Below are 19,686 nucleotides of genomic sequence, written 5' to 3'. Positions count from 1 at the left end.
GTAGCTAGGATTATAGGTGTGAGCCACTGGTACCCAGCTTTTCTTCTTTCTTATCAATTTGAAAGATGTCTTTACATTACAAATATTAAGTCTCTATCTATAACCCTCAAAATTAAAAATATGTATCTTTTCTTTTTTTTTAAATTATTCATTTATTCACATGTGCATACATTGTTTAGGTCATTTCTCCGCACCCCCCCACCCCTCTACCCTACCCTCTCTCCCCCAAAAGTATGTATCTTTTCTAATCTAGTCCTCACTAACTCATAATATTTTTTCAATGCTGGGATTTGAACTCAGAGCACGTGCTAGACAGGCCTCCCATGAGCCACACTCCCAGCCCTTTTTTGCTCTTTTAGGTAGCATTTAGTTTTTGTTCCATCTGACCTCAGACCTCCATTCTCCAACCTAGAGCCTCCCTAGTAGCTAGGATGACAGGTGTGTACCACCACACTCAGCTTATTAATTGAGATGAGGAGTCTCACTAACTTTGCCCAGGCTGGCCTCAAACCACAATCCTCCCGATCTCTGCCCCCTCAGGAGCTAGGTTTATAGGTGTAAGTCGCCACATCCAACCCTCACAATGGTCTTTTACTTTTTTTAATTGTTTATTTATTTGAAAACCAGGACTTGCTACATAGCCCAGGCTGTCCTCAAGCTTTCAATCCTCCCACCTTTGCCTCCCTAGTGCTGGAATTATAGGTATGTACTACCACACCCACTCTTGATTTTTTTGATGCATACTAATTGCACATATTTACGTGTTACAATGTGATGATTTGATGTATGTATACCACTCACAGTGTTTAATCGTTAGTCAACTGGGTCTTTCTTTTCTTTTGTAGTTTCTGCACTTCCACCTTTGGCTAAGATCTTCCTTACTCTTAGATTGTTCATAATAGCTCTTCCTGTCTTTCTTTCTTTTTCTGGTCCCCTCCACACATCCTTTATTTGATTTCTTTCTCTTTTTTTTTTGAGCTAGGAATTTGCTACTTAGGCCAGTCTGGTCTGGAACTCCTAATCCTCCTGCCTCAGCCTCTGGCATGCTGTGATTACAGGTATGTACCAACATGCCCAGCTATTATCTTATTTTCTTTTTTTGTTGTTGTTTTTGTTTTGTTTGTTTGTTTACAGTGCTGGGGTTTGAACTCAGGGCCTACACCTTGAGCCACTCCACCAGCCCTGTTTTGTGTTGGGTTTTTTGAGATAGGGTCTCACAGACTTACTTGCCCAGGCTGGCTTCTAACCGTGATCCTCCTGATCTCTGCCTCCTGAGTAGCTAGGACTACAGGCATGAGCCACCAGTGCCTGGCATGATCTCTTATTTTCTTGCAAGATTTCAGTGATCTTGAACAGATTATTATCTGTGAATTAAATCAACATTGAGGGGCTGGCAGAGTGACTCAAGTGGTACAGCACTTGCCTAGCAAGCACCAGGCCCTGAGTTCAAACCCCTGTACCAACTCCTCCCCTCAAAAAAAATTGACAGTGTGATATACAAGGGAGTTGTTTTACACTGGGGACAGTACACCTGTGGGTCATTGCTCCTTACTCGAGTGTTCCAAGTATATCCCACAATCTCTAATCTCATGAGATAGTTCTTAAAGTAGGATTTCTCAGTTGAATAAGTTTGGGGAAAGGCTGAAGATCTCAAATCTTCTTGAAGACACAGGACATGCTAGCATACTGATGGCTCAAAGAAGTCCTACAACAAACAAACAAGTCTGTCCAACTCTGCTTCACCTGGCACTTCCCAAACTTGTCTGACCTCTTTCCCGTAACATGCCAGTCAGCATGCCATCCTGCAACTCTAGCAATGCCCTATAGCAATAGCGTTGAGGACTAAAAAGGATAGTTCTTGCCAATTTACTTTTAAAATAAATGCATTGGCTGGGAGCATGGCTCAAGTGATGGAGTGCCTGCCTAGCAATCATGAGGCCCTGAGTTCAATCCCCAGCACCACAAAAAAAAAAAAAAAAAAAAAGAGAACAATGAAAAAAAGAGAAAGTAAATATATTGCTTAATAAAATCTTACCAGATAAATTTCTGTTATATTTGCAAAAATATAACAAAAGTATTTTGTTATATATGTTAGATTATATAAATAACCTATTTACTCTTTAATGAATTACCCAAAATTTAGTGTCTTAAAACAACAATAAACTATTCTATGCATAGTTTCTGTGGGTCAGGAATTCAAAGTGTTTCCCTGGACAGTTCTGGCTTGGAGCCTCTCACAAGGCTACAGGTCTAATCTGCCTCCAAGTGACTCACTGACTCACAAGGTGGCCAGCTAGTACTGGCTCCTGCCAGGAGACCTCAGGTCATCTCTGTGCTATCTCTCCTAGGGCAACTAAGTATCCTCGAACAGTGAGTTATTCCAGAGACAAAGGCAAAGGAGGCAGTGGCTTTTATGAGTTGGTTTTAGGAGTCACTACAGTGACTTCTGAAGTATTCTGTTAATCTCAGTCAACCTTTACTTCATATGAAAGGACTACCCAAGGGCATGAGTATCACCAGGCAAGGGGGCTGCCTACTACAGAGATTTGTTTTTGGTGGTACTGGACCTTGAACTCAGGGCCTCACACTTGCTAGGCAGGCACTCTACCTCTTGAGCCACTCTGCCAGCAACCACAGAGATCTTGAACTATTTTGAAAACAGGTATTTGCCTCTTACTTAGCCACAGGCTACTCTGATATAGTAACCTGGAAATTAATGTGTATCTACAATGGAGGAAGAGAGACTAAAGAATTAAGAAGATTGAAACCAGGTGTAGTGGTACATGACTAAAATCCCAGCTACTCCAGTGACAGAGGCAGGAAGATTATAAATTCTAAGGCCAGCCAAAGCAAAGTTAACAAGATCCTACCTCAAAAAACAAAATCCAAAAGGCAGGGCTGGTAAAGTGGCTTAAGTGGTAGACTATCTGCTTTGCAAGCTTGAAGCCTTGAGTTCAAACCCCAGTTCTACCCCCCCCAAAAAAAGAATTCTACTAGACTCATTACATATAAGTTACATGCAAAATAGAACATAGAAAGCTAGGTATGGTGGTTCATGCCTATTATCTCAGCATTTGGGACATTGAGGCAGAATGATAGTGAATTTAAGGCCAATCTGGGCTGCCTAGAGGAACCCTGTCTGGAAAAAAAATAGTACACAAGCCGGGCCCTGGTAGCTCACACCTATAATCCTAGCTACTTGGGAGTCTGAGATCAGGAGAATTGAGATTTGAGGTCAGCCCAAGCAAATAGTTCACTGAGACCCTCATCTCCAAAATAACCAGAGTAAAGTGGAGTGAAAGAGTAGCTCATGTGGTAGAGCACCCAATTTTGCAAGTGTGAAGCTCAGAGTTCAAACCCTAATCTCACACACAAAAAAAAAAGTACACAGAAGCTACCACGGAACTGAAATTTCATCAGTATCTTAATATCCTCATGTAAATTAAGCCTAAAAATCCTTCCTGTAGGAAGCTCTGGGATGTGTGTTAAATAATAAAAGAGCCAGGTATTGTGATACACACCTGTAATCCCAGCACTGGGGAGGCTGAGGCAGGAGGATAATGAGTTCCACACCAGCCAGGGCTGCAAAGTCAGTTCAAGGCCAGCCTAGACTACATAGCAAGACCTTGTCTCAATAAATAAATAAACAAACAAACAAACAATAATTAAACTAACTTCCAACTTTGTCCTGTAGTACCATACTCTGTCACTCATCCTGAATGTGAGCACACAACTGTGGAAGCATGCAAGGGGATCCACCATGCCTTTTTTTTTCATATATCAGTACTTTAATTTTGTACATACCAAGTCACAACAAAAAGACATCTATCACAAGATGCAGCCCCTCTGAGTCATGACCAGCACACTATGCATCATAGGAAACCGAGTTTATATTCCACCATCAAGTGTGGTCCACACATTAGCTCACTTTGTGATGGATCACTGAGGACATCTTCAAATCCAATAGTTTCAACATTGCCCCTCAAAATATCCAGTGAAAGGTTTAAGCTTAAAAGAAATGGAAGAGGCTGAACCTGCTACCCTACCTTGAATTCCATTTGTAAGTTCAGTGGAACAAATAGACTCTGGATTTTCCTCCATGGAAAAATTCATTTTATCTTGGTTGAGCTAAAAATTTTTTTCTGCTAATTCAAGAGGATGACTTGGCAAAGGCATTTTCCACACAAGAAAAGCTTTCTTTTTTTAACATGCCTCCCCATCTTTTCTTTTTTTTTTATTTCTTTTTTTTAATTTTTATTTTATTCATATGTGCATACAGCGTTTGGGTCATTTCTCCCTCCTTCGCCCACTCCCTCCCTTACTCTCCCCCCCCCGCCCCCTCCCTCTCCTCCCCTACCCCCTCGATACCTGGCAGAAACTACCCTGCCCCATCTCTAATTTTGTTAAAGAGAGAGCACGAGCAATAATAAGAAAACCTTTCTGAAGACAGGTTTTCAAAGTGAGTTTCAAAAGGCCCACTTGCTGAAAGTTCAGTAACTGGAATACCGTCCTTTAGCTGATACCCAAGTCCTCTGGTGTTCACCTTCAGCCTGTTCTGGGAACAGCCTCTCAACCTGGCTCCCACCAGGCCTTTATCTCCACAATGAGACCTCGAATGTTTCAACCATCACTCGAATTTTCCACCCTGACTTCGAGGATGGCACACAACACGGCATGTCCATTTGATGTAGTATTACTCGCCCACTGTTGGGCACTATGGGTCCTGAAGTGTATCCCTTGACCTGATGAAATCTATCTCAGAGCTCCAGAGTGGTGCAGTAGCTTCTGCTCCAAATGTTTAATGGTATTTTTGGCCTTTGTATCTATCTCTGGCTGTGCAAAGCAGTATGGAGTATCTCTTCCTGCCTGGACCCATTTACAGCCCCCCATGGCAACTGGCATTGGTCTAGTGGAATCCACTTGCCAGCCTTCCCCTTGGAGGATCTCCCTAGAGCCACCTGCAGCCTGTCTCTCTCTCTTTGATTGGCAGAGCTACTTTTTGGCATTTGTGCCTCTGATGGTGCAAAGGGAGCATTTCGACCTATCTCTGTATTACTGCAGCTTCCCCTTCCCCTCCGCGAGCCCATATGGCCACTGTGAGGGAGCCCACCAAAAGGTCCCACTGAGAGGTTCCAATCACCTTTTGGTGCTGGATTCAATCCCCAGGGGAAAAAGAAAGGAAGGAAGGAAGAGAAGGGGAGGAAAGGGGATAGGAGAGGAAAGAAGGAGAGGGGAGGAGAGGAAAGAAACACTCTATCCTATTCCCTTCTGAATCTGGAAGGGAGTTCTTCTGATAAGCACTGGCATATCCTACTTAATGAGTGCCTTAAATTACCAGTAATTTCCACATGGCTGTGCCCCATACAGGGGGCATAGTTTAACTTCCATTGTCTGTGTCTACCTGACCCTTGACTATGGCCCGTTAGTCAGTAAATCCTACACACAGCGTCTTTCACCATTGTTCGCTTCTTATGTCACAGCTAGGAAAACAGCATGCAGTTCCACCCACTGAGCTGATTTAGTCTTACCTTCTTCAATCAAGGTCTTCCCATCAGCCGGCCTTACTGTAGCAGCTTCCAAACTAGACTTTGTCTATTCACCTGGGAATTGCCTTTGGTCCTGAGCTGTTCACAGGGCACTGTCCATCTGTGTCCTCTGGCAGTTCCTGGGACAATCCCAATGCTGTTCCCTGCTTGTAAGTACAGCCAGTGTCTCCTTGCATTCTCCTGATTGCACGCACCTGTGTAAACAATTTACACTTTATTCTGGAACATTTCTGGGACTTCGTTCTTCATCAGTGTTTCTCTGACATTGCCTAAGACATTACGGGTATCTGAGGTTTCGTAATTAGGTCTTTCTGTCATTGAGGCAAACTCAATGAATGCCAGTAACAAGTTAGTAATAGTAATTGTCTCACAAATGGTTTGTTCTGGGAAGCAACTTTTAGAAATGTCCTGATCCAAAATCCCAGTAGCTGCCCCTGGGAGGCGCTCATGAGCTTTGGCTATGAACGGCAGTGTGAGCAGGACAAGGTAAGTCCTGCTTGTAATCCCAGCACTCAGGAGGCTGAGGCAGGAGGATCTGGAGTTCAAGGCCAGACTGGACTACACAGCATGTCCTTGCTTCAAAAAAACTAAAATAATTTAAAATTTTTTTGGAGAGATAAACTGTGGTCTTCCTGAGTATAACAGACACTTCCACAATCACAACTGAGTGAGAATCATATGGTTCCAAAGGCTCTGAGAGAGCTACTGCCTTTTGCAAATCAGATGAGCCTGCTGGGCACTGTGGCTTACGCCTATAATCCTAGCTACTCTGGAGGCAGAGATCAGGAGGATCACCGTTAGAAGCCAGCCCAGGCAAAAAGTTCTCAAGATCCTATCTCAAAAATACCCAATGTAAAACAGGGCTGGCAGAGTGGCTCAATTGGTAAAGTACCTGCCTAACAAATCATGAGGACCTAAGTTCAAACCCTAGTACCACCAAAAAAAAATGTGGTCTACCTGCTTTTGTTCAGATCTCCACACAAGTACAGCTTTCTTTCAGAGTGTCTTATAGATGGAGCCAGCAATATTCTCTGATGTTCTCCAAAATCTAAACCGAACAACTAAATGATGGGCTTCTTGTTTGGTCCTAGAAGTGGGTAGTGATGGCAATTTACTTTTTAGCTGCTTGGGGGATATTCCATGTGGCTCCCATCTAGGTTATTTGTTTTCTAAAAAAAATTAGCATTTTGCACAAGCTCTTGGATCTTTGCTGAATTTATTAACCAGCCTTGGTTGGTCATGAGTCACCATTGACTTAAATCAGTCCTAGCTGCTCTACAGTTTCTGACGTTATCATTGATATAATGATATCAGATATTGAGACCTGACTCGAATCCAAATCCCTCCTGGCCAAACTGTGACAGAAGCTGATTGATTCAGACAACTTGGTGGCAATAATGTCAACTGATGTCCAGTGGAATCCCTACCACATGAAGGGGAAACTGCAGTTGGCTCTTTTCGGAATTTGGGTTAGAGAAGAAAACATTTGCAAGGTGTCCTTAAGCCTCGAATGTATTTTCTGTATGGTTGAAAGCACTTCCAGAAGACTAGGCAATACAACTTGATGTAAGTCTCCATTGTTCACATCAGTCTGAATGAACCTTCCACCTCTGCTGTAGCCCAGAGAGTTTGTTGTACCAGCACTCCAGCTTCTGGCTGCCAGGTGTTCTGTATTAACCATCTGTCTGGGTTCTGGAGGTTCTGGTGGTTTTCATTTAGCGTGTCCAATCACAGCTGACCTGCAGATGGACATACCTGTCTTACAAAATTAGGTGGGGAAAGCAATCCCCAGTAAGACTCAACATCTGAAGTGAAAGAGACACCTGCACCTCCTAGAAGAAAGCTTGTCTAAAAACCCCAGTTTTTTACCAACCTTAAGGGTAAATGCTAAATATAGCAATTAATCCAATAGCAACTTAAAAGAAAAAAGTATGGGTCATTTTTAAAATTCTGACCGAGCCAGAAGTTTCCCCTTGGGCGGCGGCGGAGCTGGTAGCTGCCGTAGTGCCTGCTTAGGGAGCACAAATGGTGGCTGTTAGGGATGGCGCGGCTGCAGCAGGACCTGCAACCACCCAGCGGTTTTTCCAGAGCTGCTCAGATGCTCTGATGGACGAGGACCCCCCGGGCGGCGTTAGAGGAGCTGACTAAGGCTTTGGAACAGAATCCATATGATGCACAGTATTATTGTCAAAGAGCTTACTGTCACATTCTTCTTGGGAAATACTGTGATGCTGTTGCTGATGCAAAGAAGTCTCTTGAACTCAATCCAAATAATTCTACTGCTATACTGAGAAAAGGGATTTGCGAATACCATGAAAGAAACTACACTGCTGCTCTAGAAACTTTTACACAAGGACAGAAATTAAGTGCAGATGGAGATTTTACTGTCTGGATTAAAAAGTGCCAGGAAGCTCAGAATGGACTGGTCTCTGTGAGGAATCAGTCTACATCTCAACAGAGTCAGTCAAAAATCAAGTATGACTGGTATCAAACAGAATCTCAAGTAATCATTACACTTATGATCAAGAATGTGCAGAAGAATGATATAAATATGGAATTTTCTGAAAAAGAGTTGTCTGCTTTGGTGAAACTTTCTTCTGGAGAGAATTACAATTTGAAACTGAGACTGCTTCATCCTATAATACCAGAACAGAGCACATTTAAAGTACTTTCAACAAAGATTGAAATTAAAATGAAAAAGCCCGAGGCTGTGAGATGGGAAAAGCTAGAGGGGCAAGGAGACATGCCTACACCAAAACAGTTCATAGCAGATGTGAAGAATCTATATCCATCATCATCTCATTACACAAGAAATTGGGATAAATTGGTTGGTGAAATCAAAGAAGAAGAAAAGAATGAGAAGTTGGAGGGTGATGCAGCTTTAAACAAATTATTTCAGCAGATTTACTCAGATGGTTCTGATGAAGTGAAACGTGCCATGAACAAATCATTTATGGAGTCTGGTGGTACAGTTTTGAGTACCAACTGGTCAGACGTAGGTAAAAGGAAAGTTGAAATCAATCCTCCTGATGATATGGAATGGAAAAAGTACTAAATAAATATTTATTGCTATCACCAATAAATAAATAAATAAAGTAAAATAAAATTCTGACCGAATGCCCTAATTTCTAATTTCACATTATTTTTGAGGTTTATAAGCAGAACAGCTAAGTTGTATTTCTCCAGATCAATTCAGATGAAATAATATTCACCCAAGTCAAATATTCAGTATCCTAAAGACAAGCATGAAGCCGGTGCCAGTGGCTTATGTCTGTAATCCTAGCTACTCAGGAGAGACAGATCAGGAGGACCAAGGTTTGAAGCCAGCCCAGGCAAATAGTTCAAAAGACCCTATCACAAAAAAGGGCTGGTGGAGTGGCTCAAGGTGTAGGCCCTGAGTTCAAGCCCAAGGAAGGAAAGAAGGAAGGAAGGAAGGAAAGAAAGAAAAACTAAAGACAAGCATGAAATTTCTTCTTCTTCCTCTTCTTACTCCCCTTCTCCTCCCCTCTCCCTTTTCTTCTTCTTCTGTGCTAGGGATAACACGGGGCCTTGCCCATGCTGGGCAAGCAGCTACTACAGAACCACTTACATGTTTCTTTTTTTTGCTTTTTCTGACAGTACTTAAATTTGAATCAGAGCTTCACGTTCACAAGGCAAGCGCTCTATCACTTGAGCCATGCCTCCAGCCATATGTTTCTTATTATTTTGCATTTCCATAAGTAGCCAATGAACAAATTAGGCAAGACTTGGGCCTGTGCCAGGATCACAAGGTTCTTGACCTGAAAGGGCTCAGGGAAGGAATGAACAGACAAGACACATATCGAGACGGCCTGATGACCGATTGGCAAAATTTTATTTTTCTTTGCAAGCTTTATACAAAAGAGGAAGAGACTTAAACATCAAAAACACCCTGACCTAGTTACAACCTTTCTGTTTTTGCCTCCCTGCATTCTTACTGCCAGTGTCCTTGACTAAGTACAAATTTCTTTTTCTTCAAGGGAAACCATTCAGCGTTCCCTCCCACTGTGATAGAGACATGGTGCACCTGCAGATTCCGACCTTGTCGGAATGCTGCTAAGCCATAGTGACCTTGTCAGATTGTGGCTTTTGGTCTACCACCATGTCTAAATTCCATTGGTGACTTTTGCCTTTGGCATTTGAACACAGCACCAGGGCTGGCTAGGTAGGCATACAGGAATCAAAAGTTGCTCATCCTCACCCTTTCAGCCTTTCTCTTCCCAAACCACAAGCCAGGGACATGCTAGCAAATCCCACTGCTGTCCCCAACCCTGAGGATAGGGACAAAGCCAAACTCAGCTTCTCCTACTATACTCTCACAACACGCACCACTCCTGTGACCTCCAAATGTCTGGGAATTTTCTTCCACCAGCCAGCAAGAAATTAATTCTTCTCTCGCCAGGCAGGCACTCTACTGCTTGAGCCACGCCCCCCGCCCAAGAAATGAATTCTTCAGTGAACAGCAGCTGGGTGTCTACTTCAGTTCAGTTCTGGTGCTATCCACCTGCAGATCCCACAGATTGAGGGCTCAGTCCCACAAGACTGCTCGCCTCTTCCGAGAACAGTCACAAGCCCTGGGTTGCTAAGCATGTGCTTCTGACTGGCCATGAAAGGGGTTCTCAAAATCCCCTTTTTCTTTTTTTTTTCAGCACTGGGTTTCAAACTAAGTGCCTCAAGCTTGCTAGGCAGGCTCTCTTACCACTTGAGCCACTCCACCAGCTCTTTTTTTGTGAAGGGTATTTTCGAGAAAGTCTCATGAACTATTTGCCTGGGCTGCCTTGGAACCTCAATCCTCTTGATCTCTGCCTCCTGAGTAGCTAGGACTACAGGCGTGAGCCAGCATTTCCTGGCTCAAAATATATTTTAAAGGATACAAATGAAGAGCCAGATGAAGAGTACTAGCGTGAGGTCTGGCGTAGGGGCTGCAGGAAGGAGCTTCTGTCCCCACCCTCCCTGCTTGTGGATGCCTCCTTGTTCACCATGATGTCCAATTCCATGTGTTCAGCTACCCAGATGTTATCCCAATTCACCCCAGTCCTTTCCTGGATTCTAATGGAAGCTTCATTTTGTAGACATGGCTGATGAAATCATTAGCCATTGATAACCAACTTAACCTTCAGCTCCTTTCCCCTCCCAGAGGCTTGGAGCGGGGGAAGGGCTGAAAGTTCCAACCCTCTGAGTGCATGTTTTGTTCCCCTGGTAATCACCTCCCATCCAATCTGTGGTTATCTAGAAACTTCCAAAAATTGTCTCATTAACATAAACCAGGGGTGTTTGGTAGGGCTTGTTATAAACAACAAAAGGCTATCTTTATCTTTATCACTCCTAAACTATTGTAGGAATCAAAAACAAAAGGCCAATTTTTTTTCTTGGGCAGTACTGGGATTTGAACTTGGGGCCTTACTGCTTGCTAGGAAGGTACTCTATCACTTGAGCCACACCCCTAACCCAAAAGGCTAGGTATTGTAACAAAAGATGACTTTATTGCTCTAGTCACTTAGGAAATTATAAGGGCTATGAGAACTGTAAGCCAAGAACAAGGATGTAAATGAAAACATACACAGTTTATCCTAACATGGCAACTCTGGTACTCACCTATTTACCTTACTTCTGTACATTTTCATCTCATCTGAATGAAATTGAAATTCAGTCTGTCTCACCTTCAAAGAAGAGAAATTTCTTTTTCTAGACTACAGACTGGTTTATCCAATATTTATTTCACCTAAAGATCATTTAAGCCAGAAGCAAGTGGCTCATGCCTGTAATCCTAGCTACTTGGGAGACTGAGATTGGAAGAATCATGGTTTGAGACCAGCCCCAGCAAATAGTTTGAGAGACTCCGTTACCAAAATAACCAAAGCAAAATGTAAAATGGGCTGGAGGTGTGGCTGGAGCAGTAGAGCATCTGCTTTGCAAGCATAAAGTCCTGAATTGAAGTCCCAGTCCCACCAAAACACAATCATTTAGGCTCTCCCTTTGTAACAATACCAAGCATCCACATAGTACATATTTTGTACCAGGGCCTGCACCAAGTGTTTTACATAAATATCAATTTATAAATAAATCTTAAGGTATAGAGAAATTAAGTAAATCTGTTACGAGTTTCTGCCCTAAAAGTGGGTCCTTTTTCCCAGAATTGTGGAACCAACACAGGAGTGGGCACCAGTTGAGCAGTGATGAAAACTTTTTTACTCTTGGCCAAGAATAGAAGTAGGAGACAAACTTCAAAGTGAATTCTCTACCTTTGGAAGGTTATGGATATAGAGTAAAAGAAGCCCAGGGCATTGGGGGTGAGGGGGGGAGACATAGGCTAACACTGGGAGAATAGTCCTGTTGATTTTTGCCCTGGGAACGGGTAGAGGATTTTCCAGGTTTGGGCTCCACCTATTTTCGCTCTTTTTATGCATTTTCCAGTTGTCAGCATGGCAAGTGTCAATAGTCCTGTCACTGGAGGGTATGTTATTTAGCACGCAGATGGAATTACAATGAAGTCAGAGGTTGTCTGGCCATCACTATAGCAGCCATTTCAGATCCAACCAGTTTTAGCTAGCCCACCTGAGGAGGAACTTCTGGTCTTCCAACATCTTGCCTTCCTAGATAACAAGATTAGGGTGGGGTAGAAATTCAGCTAGGTTACCTAGGCAGAATTCAGGGTAACAATTCTACCTGATAGGTGGCAGAGCTTGGCTTTGAAGTCAAGTAATCAGGTGCCAGGTCCTGCCCTCTCCTCAGCAAGTGTTGGTCTAGAATTTCCAGATTACATTTTACATAAGCATTGGAGCTGGGCACCTGCAGCTCACCCCAGTCCCACCACCAAAAGAAAAAAAAGAAAAAAAAAATTGGCAGTGTGGTGAGGCAGGCTAGAATTAGAGAAACTCAGAAAAATATTACAACTCAGATTGACCATGCTCTGGCTCAGGGACCGCCCACACCTGGCAAGGGATGCCCTTGCCCCGCCCCACTTATTGATTGTTGGATAGGAATCACCTGGTTCTCCTTCCCATAGGTTAGTATAGGTTTTAAAACACCTGGAGAAGCTCGCTCTCTCTGCCTCCAGATTCCACCTGGGCCCACCATGCTCCCCTTTCTATTTCCCGTCCCTAACTTTGAATAAACTCCATTTAACTGTCCTGCCATGGATTCTTCCCCTAGGACACAAAGAATTTGGAAGTCTTCTGATCACAGACTGCACGGGCACCATTACCTATGGCATTGTGAGCATGCTTTTCTTATGAGGCATGATCAAGGCTGTCTAGCTTTCTTTCTGCCAAATGGCTTTCTGTCCATTTTCCAATCTGGCTTCTCCTGTTTTCCCTTCCTTTCTTTTCTTTTTTTTTTAATTTTTATTTTATTCATATGTGCATATTCCCTTCCTTTCTATGAGCTATGATTTTTCCTTCTGATAAATTCCTTTTTTGCCTTAGTTATCTACCTTGGACTTCTGTTGTTGCCATAAGCAACCCTGCCTGGTACTCTCCTGGCATCATAACAGTCTGTTGTTTGTGGGGGTTAATTAGCCATGATTGTTAGAACTAACCGGGACTTAGAAGTCAAACAATCATGGCTAATTAGCTGCCAGAAGAGGGAGAACAGTAGAATTTCGGTGTTCTGAAATTTTCCAATTTCATCAAATTGTTCCAGTCAAGTCCTCAACGTTGTACCTTCAGAGGGCTCTTCACCCAAAAGTATAGCCTGACCTCTAGGGAAGGAAGAGGGGAGAGGACACTGACTTCCACCAATGATTGTTAGCCAACCAATGGCCAATAATTTAATCAACTGTGCTTAAATAATGAAGCTCCAATAAAAACTGCACTGCACACTAAAGCTTAGTGAAGGTCTCCAACCAGCCTCCACTATGACACCATCATGGACAGGAGCCATGTGCAGCCCATCAAGCTGGTCAAGGTCAACAAGGTGCTGGGCGGGACCAGCTCACAAGGACAATGCACAAAGTGCCCACAGGATTTGTGGACAGCAAAAAGCACCACTCCGTCGTCTGCAATATGAAAGGCCCCATGCTTAAGGGTGACAAGCTCACCCTGTTGGAGTCAGAGAATGAAACTCAGTGGCTGTACTGAGCTTGCTGCTGGGTCCTGGATATCTGGATATTGACCTTTTTTTTTTTGAACTCAGGGCCTACACTTTGAACCACTCCACCAGCCCTTTTTCATGATGGATTATTTTTGAGATAGGGTCTTGCGATTTGTCCAGGCTGGCTTTAAACTGCAATCCTCTTGATCCTCCTGAGTAGCTAGAATTACAGGCGTGAGCCATCAGTGCCCAGCCAGAGTCAACCATCTGTCCCATGGGATGACTGAAGCTGTTAAATAGCGTTTGTACTCTTTTAAAAAAAAAATCAACCTTAGTGAAACTTCCTGGTTGGTGAACAAGATTAATGTGTCAGGAGACTCCTACATCCTGATTCCATAATGAGAGGATACTTCTAGAAGATCTGAATTTAAAACTCTCCGAGACCTCACTCTATGTGTGTTTGTCTTTTAATTTGACTGGTCTTGACTTGTACCCTTTATGATAAAACTGTAATTGTTAGTACATCACTTTCCTGAGTTCTGTGAGTCACTCTAGTGAATTATCAAACTGAGGGGTTGTGGGAACCACCAAAGTGATAGCTAGTTGGAAGTGTAGGTTGCCCAGGGATGCCTGACTATGGCTGGCATCTGAAGTGGAAGGCAGTCTTGCTGGGGACCAGGCCCTATAATTTGTGGGTGCTACGTTAACTTCAAGGAGTTGGTGCCAGAATTTTATTACAGTATAGCAATTGGTGTCAGACTATTACCTCAGATGGTAAAAGATGTAATCAAGTCAAAGATGGGTGTTTTTGTTTTTTGTTTTTGAGACAGGCTCTCAACTATGCAGCCCAGGCTGGCATTGAACTTGTGATCCTCCTGCCTCAGCCTCCAGAGTGCTGAAATTACAGGTGTGCACAGCCCACCTAGTATATGTTATCTTTTTTTCTTTCTTTTTTTTTTTTCAGTACTGGGGGTTTGAACTCAGAACCTACACCTTAAGCCACTATACTAGTCCCTTTGTGTGTGTGTTGGGTTTTTTCGAGATAGGGTTTCTCAAACTATTTGTCCAGGCTGGCTTCGAACTATGATCTTCCTGATCTCTGCCTCCTGAGTAACTAGGATTATAGGAGTCAGCCACTGGCACCCAGCTAGCACATGCATCTTTATAAGAGAAAGACAGAGAGAAATTTGACATAGAAACAAGAGGAAAAGGCAATGTGACCACCAAAGCAGGAACTGAAGTGATGCAGCCACAAACTAAAGAAGGCTGGCAGGCAGCAAAAGCTACAAGAGATAAGGAACAGAGTCTACCCTAAAACCTTCAGACCAGGAAACTCTATCAACATCTTGATCTTAGCCCAGTGAAACTGTATTTGTTTATTTTTTAATCTTTTCATTCTTTTTTTATTGTGGTGCTGTGGGTATATTGTGACATTTACAAAAGTTCTTACAATGTATCAAATATATCATACTGCATTCACTACCTCCATCATTCTCCTTTATTCCCTCTTGCCTCATTCCTGGAATAGTTTCAACAATGTATCATTGTTCCATTTACATGCATGTACACACAGTATTTGCACCATATTCACCCTCCTACACCCTTTCCCCACATCCTTCCTGGTTCCGCTGATACCAACCTCCCAGACAGGACCTGTTCTGCACTCCTGTTCTCCGATTTTGTAAAAAAAAAAAAAAAAAATTACTTGTTTAAGATAGCTATTCAGGGAGTTTCCTTGTGACAGCTGCATGGGGCTGGTGGAGTAACTCAAGTGGTAGAGCACCTACCTAGTCCCTCACTCTTTTTTATTATTTATTCATTTATTCACAAGTACATACATTGTTTGGGCCATTTCTCCCCCCTGCCTTCTGTCCCCTGTCCCCTTCCTCTCTCCTCTAAAACTGATTTTAGATATCTGGTCTCCAAAGCTGTGAAGAAATACATTTCTGTTGTTTTAAGCCACCAACTTTGTGGTATTATGCTACAGCAGCAATTAGAAACTAATACCTCCCATTTATGGAGAAACTCATGCTAGTGAGGTGAAGAATTTCCCCAAAGTCCCCAAGATTCACATCCAGGCTATCAATCCCCAGAGCCTGTGCTTTCATGGCTACACTATCCTGCAAGTAACAGAAGATTCTCATGCTCACCATCTCATTAGGCTTGCCACAATCCCTTCTTTACAATGTTCCAATGTCTGCTCCTTGCAACCCCACATCTGGTGATTTCTGCATTATAAGCCCTTTCAAGATGAAGGAAACAAGGGCATCCCCAGCCTACCCAGTAAAGGGGGATTTCTTATAAAGATGTCCAGAGATGGGTTAGGAGCCACTGGCTCACACCTTTACCCTAGCTACTTGGAAGGATGAGATCCAGAGGATCATGGTTTGAGGTCAGTTTGGGCAAATAGTTTGAGAAACCCCATCTCCAAAATTACCAGATTGGAGGTGTAGCTCAAGTGGTAGAGTGCCTGCTTTACAAGTATGAAGTCCTGAGTTCAACATTCCCCCACTCCCAGTCCTACCAAAAAAAAAAAAAAAGAATTAAGATAAAAAAGATTTTTTCAGCCAGGTGCCGGTGGCTCAGGAGACAAAGATCAGGAAGATCGAGATTCGAGAAGCCAGCCCAGGCAAATAGTTCTCAAGACCCTATCTCGAAAACACCCATCACAAAAAGGGCTGGTGGAATGGCTTATTGTGAAAATAAGCCTTTGTTCTTTGTCACTCAGGATCAGTACAGCTCTACTCTCAGAACAGCAACCACAATCACCATTTCCCACCTTTACCCTTCGGTGGTCATCCATTGCTTCCTGCCTAAGTCACTGCCCCACTGTGCTGACACAGCTCAGCTCACTCCTTTCCCCAGTTTCTTCCTAGGACATCTACTGATGGCTTCTCTCTTTATTCTCCTAAATAACTCCTGATCTCTTCTGCTAGATACTTATGGTTTCTGTTTGCACTGTTTTGTCTCTTCTACTGTTCTACTCACAGCTGCCTCAAAAAGGATATCTTTAGGTGTGCTGAACACTGATAAGGTGCCTTTATTGGTCAAAGCTCTCATTCTAGGTCCTCTTACAGTGTTTAGATTCTGCTTGCTTTTAAATATTTGTATTTGCTACATGCTGGAAATCCTATTCTTTGCAATATTTAATGTTAGGATGAAAAATTTAAATGTCAATTTAAAAATATGCAAGGGGATACTCAATTTTTCCAAATTGTTTTAGGATCTATGTAAGCAAAACAATTGACTCTTTGCCCAAGAGTGATGGGGTGTAGATCAAGTAGTAGAGCACCTGCCTAGCAAGCATGAGTCCCTGAGTTCAAATCCTAATACTGCCCCCCAAAAAGGAAAGAAAGTCTTGGAGCAGACTAGAAAAGGAAAACTTACTGGAGGAAACCTTCTGACTTTTTTTTTTTTTTTTTTTTGACAGTACTGGGGTTTGAAATCAGGGTCTCACATTTGCTAGGCAGGTGCTGTACCACTTGAGCCACTTCACCAAACTTTTTTAGTGTTAGATATTTTCCGGATAGGGTCTGAAGAACTATTTGCCTGGACTGGCCTCAAACCTGAATCCTCCTGATCTCTGCCTCCCAAGTAGCTAGGATTACAGATGTGAGCTACCGGCACACAGCTAAACCTTCTGACTTTATTCAGAAAGTTCTCAGCTGTGCTAAGCATTTGAGATTAATTTTTCTGTCAATTCTGACAACTGTTGATGTGGATTCATTTTGTAGGTGAGGAAACTGAGACAGGTTGTGACTATCAAGAGTCTTACAAAGTAGTCCATAACAAAGTTAGGATTTGAATCCCTATTTGCCTGATATCTGCACCTGAGCTCTACCCACATCACTCTGCTCTCTGGCAGAGAAGATAGAGGTCTCCCCCAGCTTCCATCCCTGGAAGGAGTAGGAAGAGCAGTAGAGGCAGTGACAACCACGTCAGAGAGAGAGGCACAGGACAGCTCAGGAGCCATGGAAAGAAGACCCAAGGCATGGCAGTACCTGTTCCAATGCTGGACAGGCTCTAACCTGCAACAAAGGAAGATGGAGTGACCTCTGGTGGCCTTAGACAAGCCACCACTCCCTTGCCATGCTGAGAGATAGCAAGGAGGCCTCCTGTCTTGGCAGGCATAATTGTGAGTGTAATGGTGGTGGGGGGGGAGGCGAATCTGAGCTGCTACCATACCAGATCATCCCTCTGCCTTTGCTCAATGCCTTTGAACATTCATAGTGTTTAGCCATAGCTTTTATTTTTCACCATTTTATTTATCTTTCACTCCTCAAAAGTAACATAGTGGCCTGGGATATAGCTCAGTAATGGAGGGCTTGCCTCCTATGCTAGAAGTGAGGGGCTCATCCCCAATACCACACACACACACACACACACACACACACAGTAACATAGTATAGTGGCTAAATCCATAGACTTTAGACCCAAGCTCTGAATCCTGCCCTATTCCTTACCAGTGTGCGATCTTCTGCCAATCATGATATCTTAGTTTCCTCTTCCCAGCCTTACCACATCAATTTGTATGCCTCTGATTTCTTTTATGGTTGTTGCTGTTATTGTTTTGTTTTTGTTCTTTTTGTTTTGTTTTGTTTTTGTTCTTGTTCTTGTTTTTTGAGGCAGCATTTCAGTATGTAGCCCAGGCTGGTGTTGAACTCACAATCCTCCCTCCTCAGCCTCCCAAGTGCTGGGATTACAGATGTGTATCATCATGCCTGGCCTTGATCCATTCTTTTTAATAGAAGCATTAAATATGCCATAATTCATTTCATCACTGTTTGAATGATAAACACTCTCTTTAATTTCAATGTTTAGCCACTAAGAATAATGCCACAATAAACATCCTTTACAGATATACTCCAGTATTTTTATAGGATACCTATCAAGAAAGCATACAACAGCTGGGCCCTGTTGGTTCATGCCTGTAATCCTAGCTACTCAGGAGGCAGAGATCCAGAGGCTCACAGTTCAAAGCCAGCCCTGGCCAAATAGTTTGAGAGACCCTATCTTGAGAAAACCCATTACAAAAAAAGGCTGATTAGAGTGGCTTAGGTAGTAAAAGCACCTGCCTAGCAAGTGTGAGGGCCTGAGTTCAAACCACAGTCCTCCTCTCCCCCCAAAAAAGCATACAATAAAAAGTACTGGCAATGATGGGGGAAAACCCTTCTACACTATTGATGAAAATGTCCAGCCACTATGAAAATTCGTATGGAGGTTCCTCAAAAAACTAAAAATAATATATGATTCAACTTTACCACTCCTGGGTTTAGACCCAAAGGAATCGATAGAGATTCTGCACATTCATGTTTATTATGGCACTACTCACAATAGCCACTTTATAGAATCAGACTAGTTGCCCATCAACAGAAGAGTGGACAGAGAAAATGTGATGTTTATGCATAATGGAGTCATATTCATCCATAAAAACAACACGATCATGCCATTTGCAGGAAAATAGATGGATCTGGAGATCATCTTGTTCAGGGAAATAAACCAGACTCAGAAAGACAAATCTTGCATGTCTTCTCTTACATGCAAAATCTGTATTTCAGAAAAGACATGAAAGTACATGAGGATTATTTGGAAAAAAGAAGGGGACCAGTGGGAGGGGGGAGGAAGAGAACAAGAGAAGGTTATGGGGGGTAAATATGAGCAAAGTACATTACATACTTGTATGAAAATGTCACAATGAAAACCATTATTTTGTACAATTAATATACACTAATAAAAAAGAAAAAGGGGCTGGGAATATACCTCAGTGGTAGAGTGTTTGCTTAGTACCATAGAAAAGAAAAAAGAAAAAAAAAGTAGTCCCTTTACTGTACTCCGTATTCTTTTTTTTCCATCGTACTGGGATTTGAATTCAGGGCCTCACATTTGCTACCCAGCAACACTACCTCCTCAGCCACTCCACCAGCCTCCTCACCTTTTTTTTTTTTTTTTTTTTGCGGTATTAGGGCTTCAACTCAGAGCCTACATTTTGAGCCATTCCACTAGCCTTTTTTTGTGATGGGTTTTGTTCAGCCTGGCTTTGAACCACTATCCTCCTGATCTCTGTCTCCTGAGTAGCTAAGATTACAGACGT

The 19,686-nt window shown here is 42.8% G+C and overlaps 2 pseudogenes; one reads left to right on the top strand and one right to left on the bottom strand.

Moving 5' to 3' along the window:
• Positions 1-3,872: 3,872 nt before the first annotated feature.
• On the bottom strand, positions 3,873-5,722 carry LOC141424888 (proteasome maturation protein pseudogene; annotated as a pseudogene).
• Positions 5,723-7,571: 1,849 nt separating this feature from the next.
• Positions 7,572-8,601, top strand: LOC109679608 (protein SGT1 homolog pseudogene; annotated as a pseudogene).
• The last annotated feature ends 11,085 nt before the right edge of the window (positions 8,602-19,686 follow it).

This window comes from Castor canadensis, chromosome 7, assembly GCF_047511655.1.
Source record: "Castor canadensis chromosome 7, mCasCan1.hap1v2, whole genome shotgun sequence".
Taxonomy (NCBI): Eukaryota; Metazoa; Chordata; class Mammalia; order Rodentia; family Castoridae; genus Castor; species Castor canadensis.
Note: the sequence above shows the minus strand (reverse complement) of the source record. Positions and strands in the feature narration are given on the sequence as shown.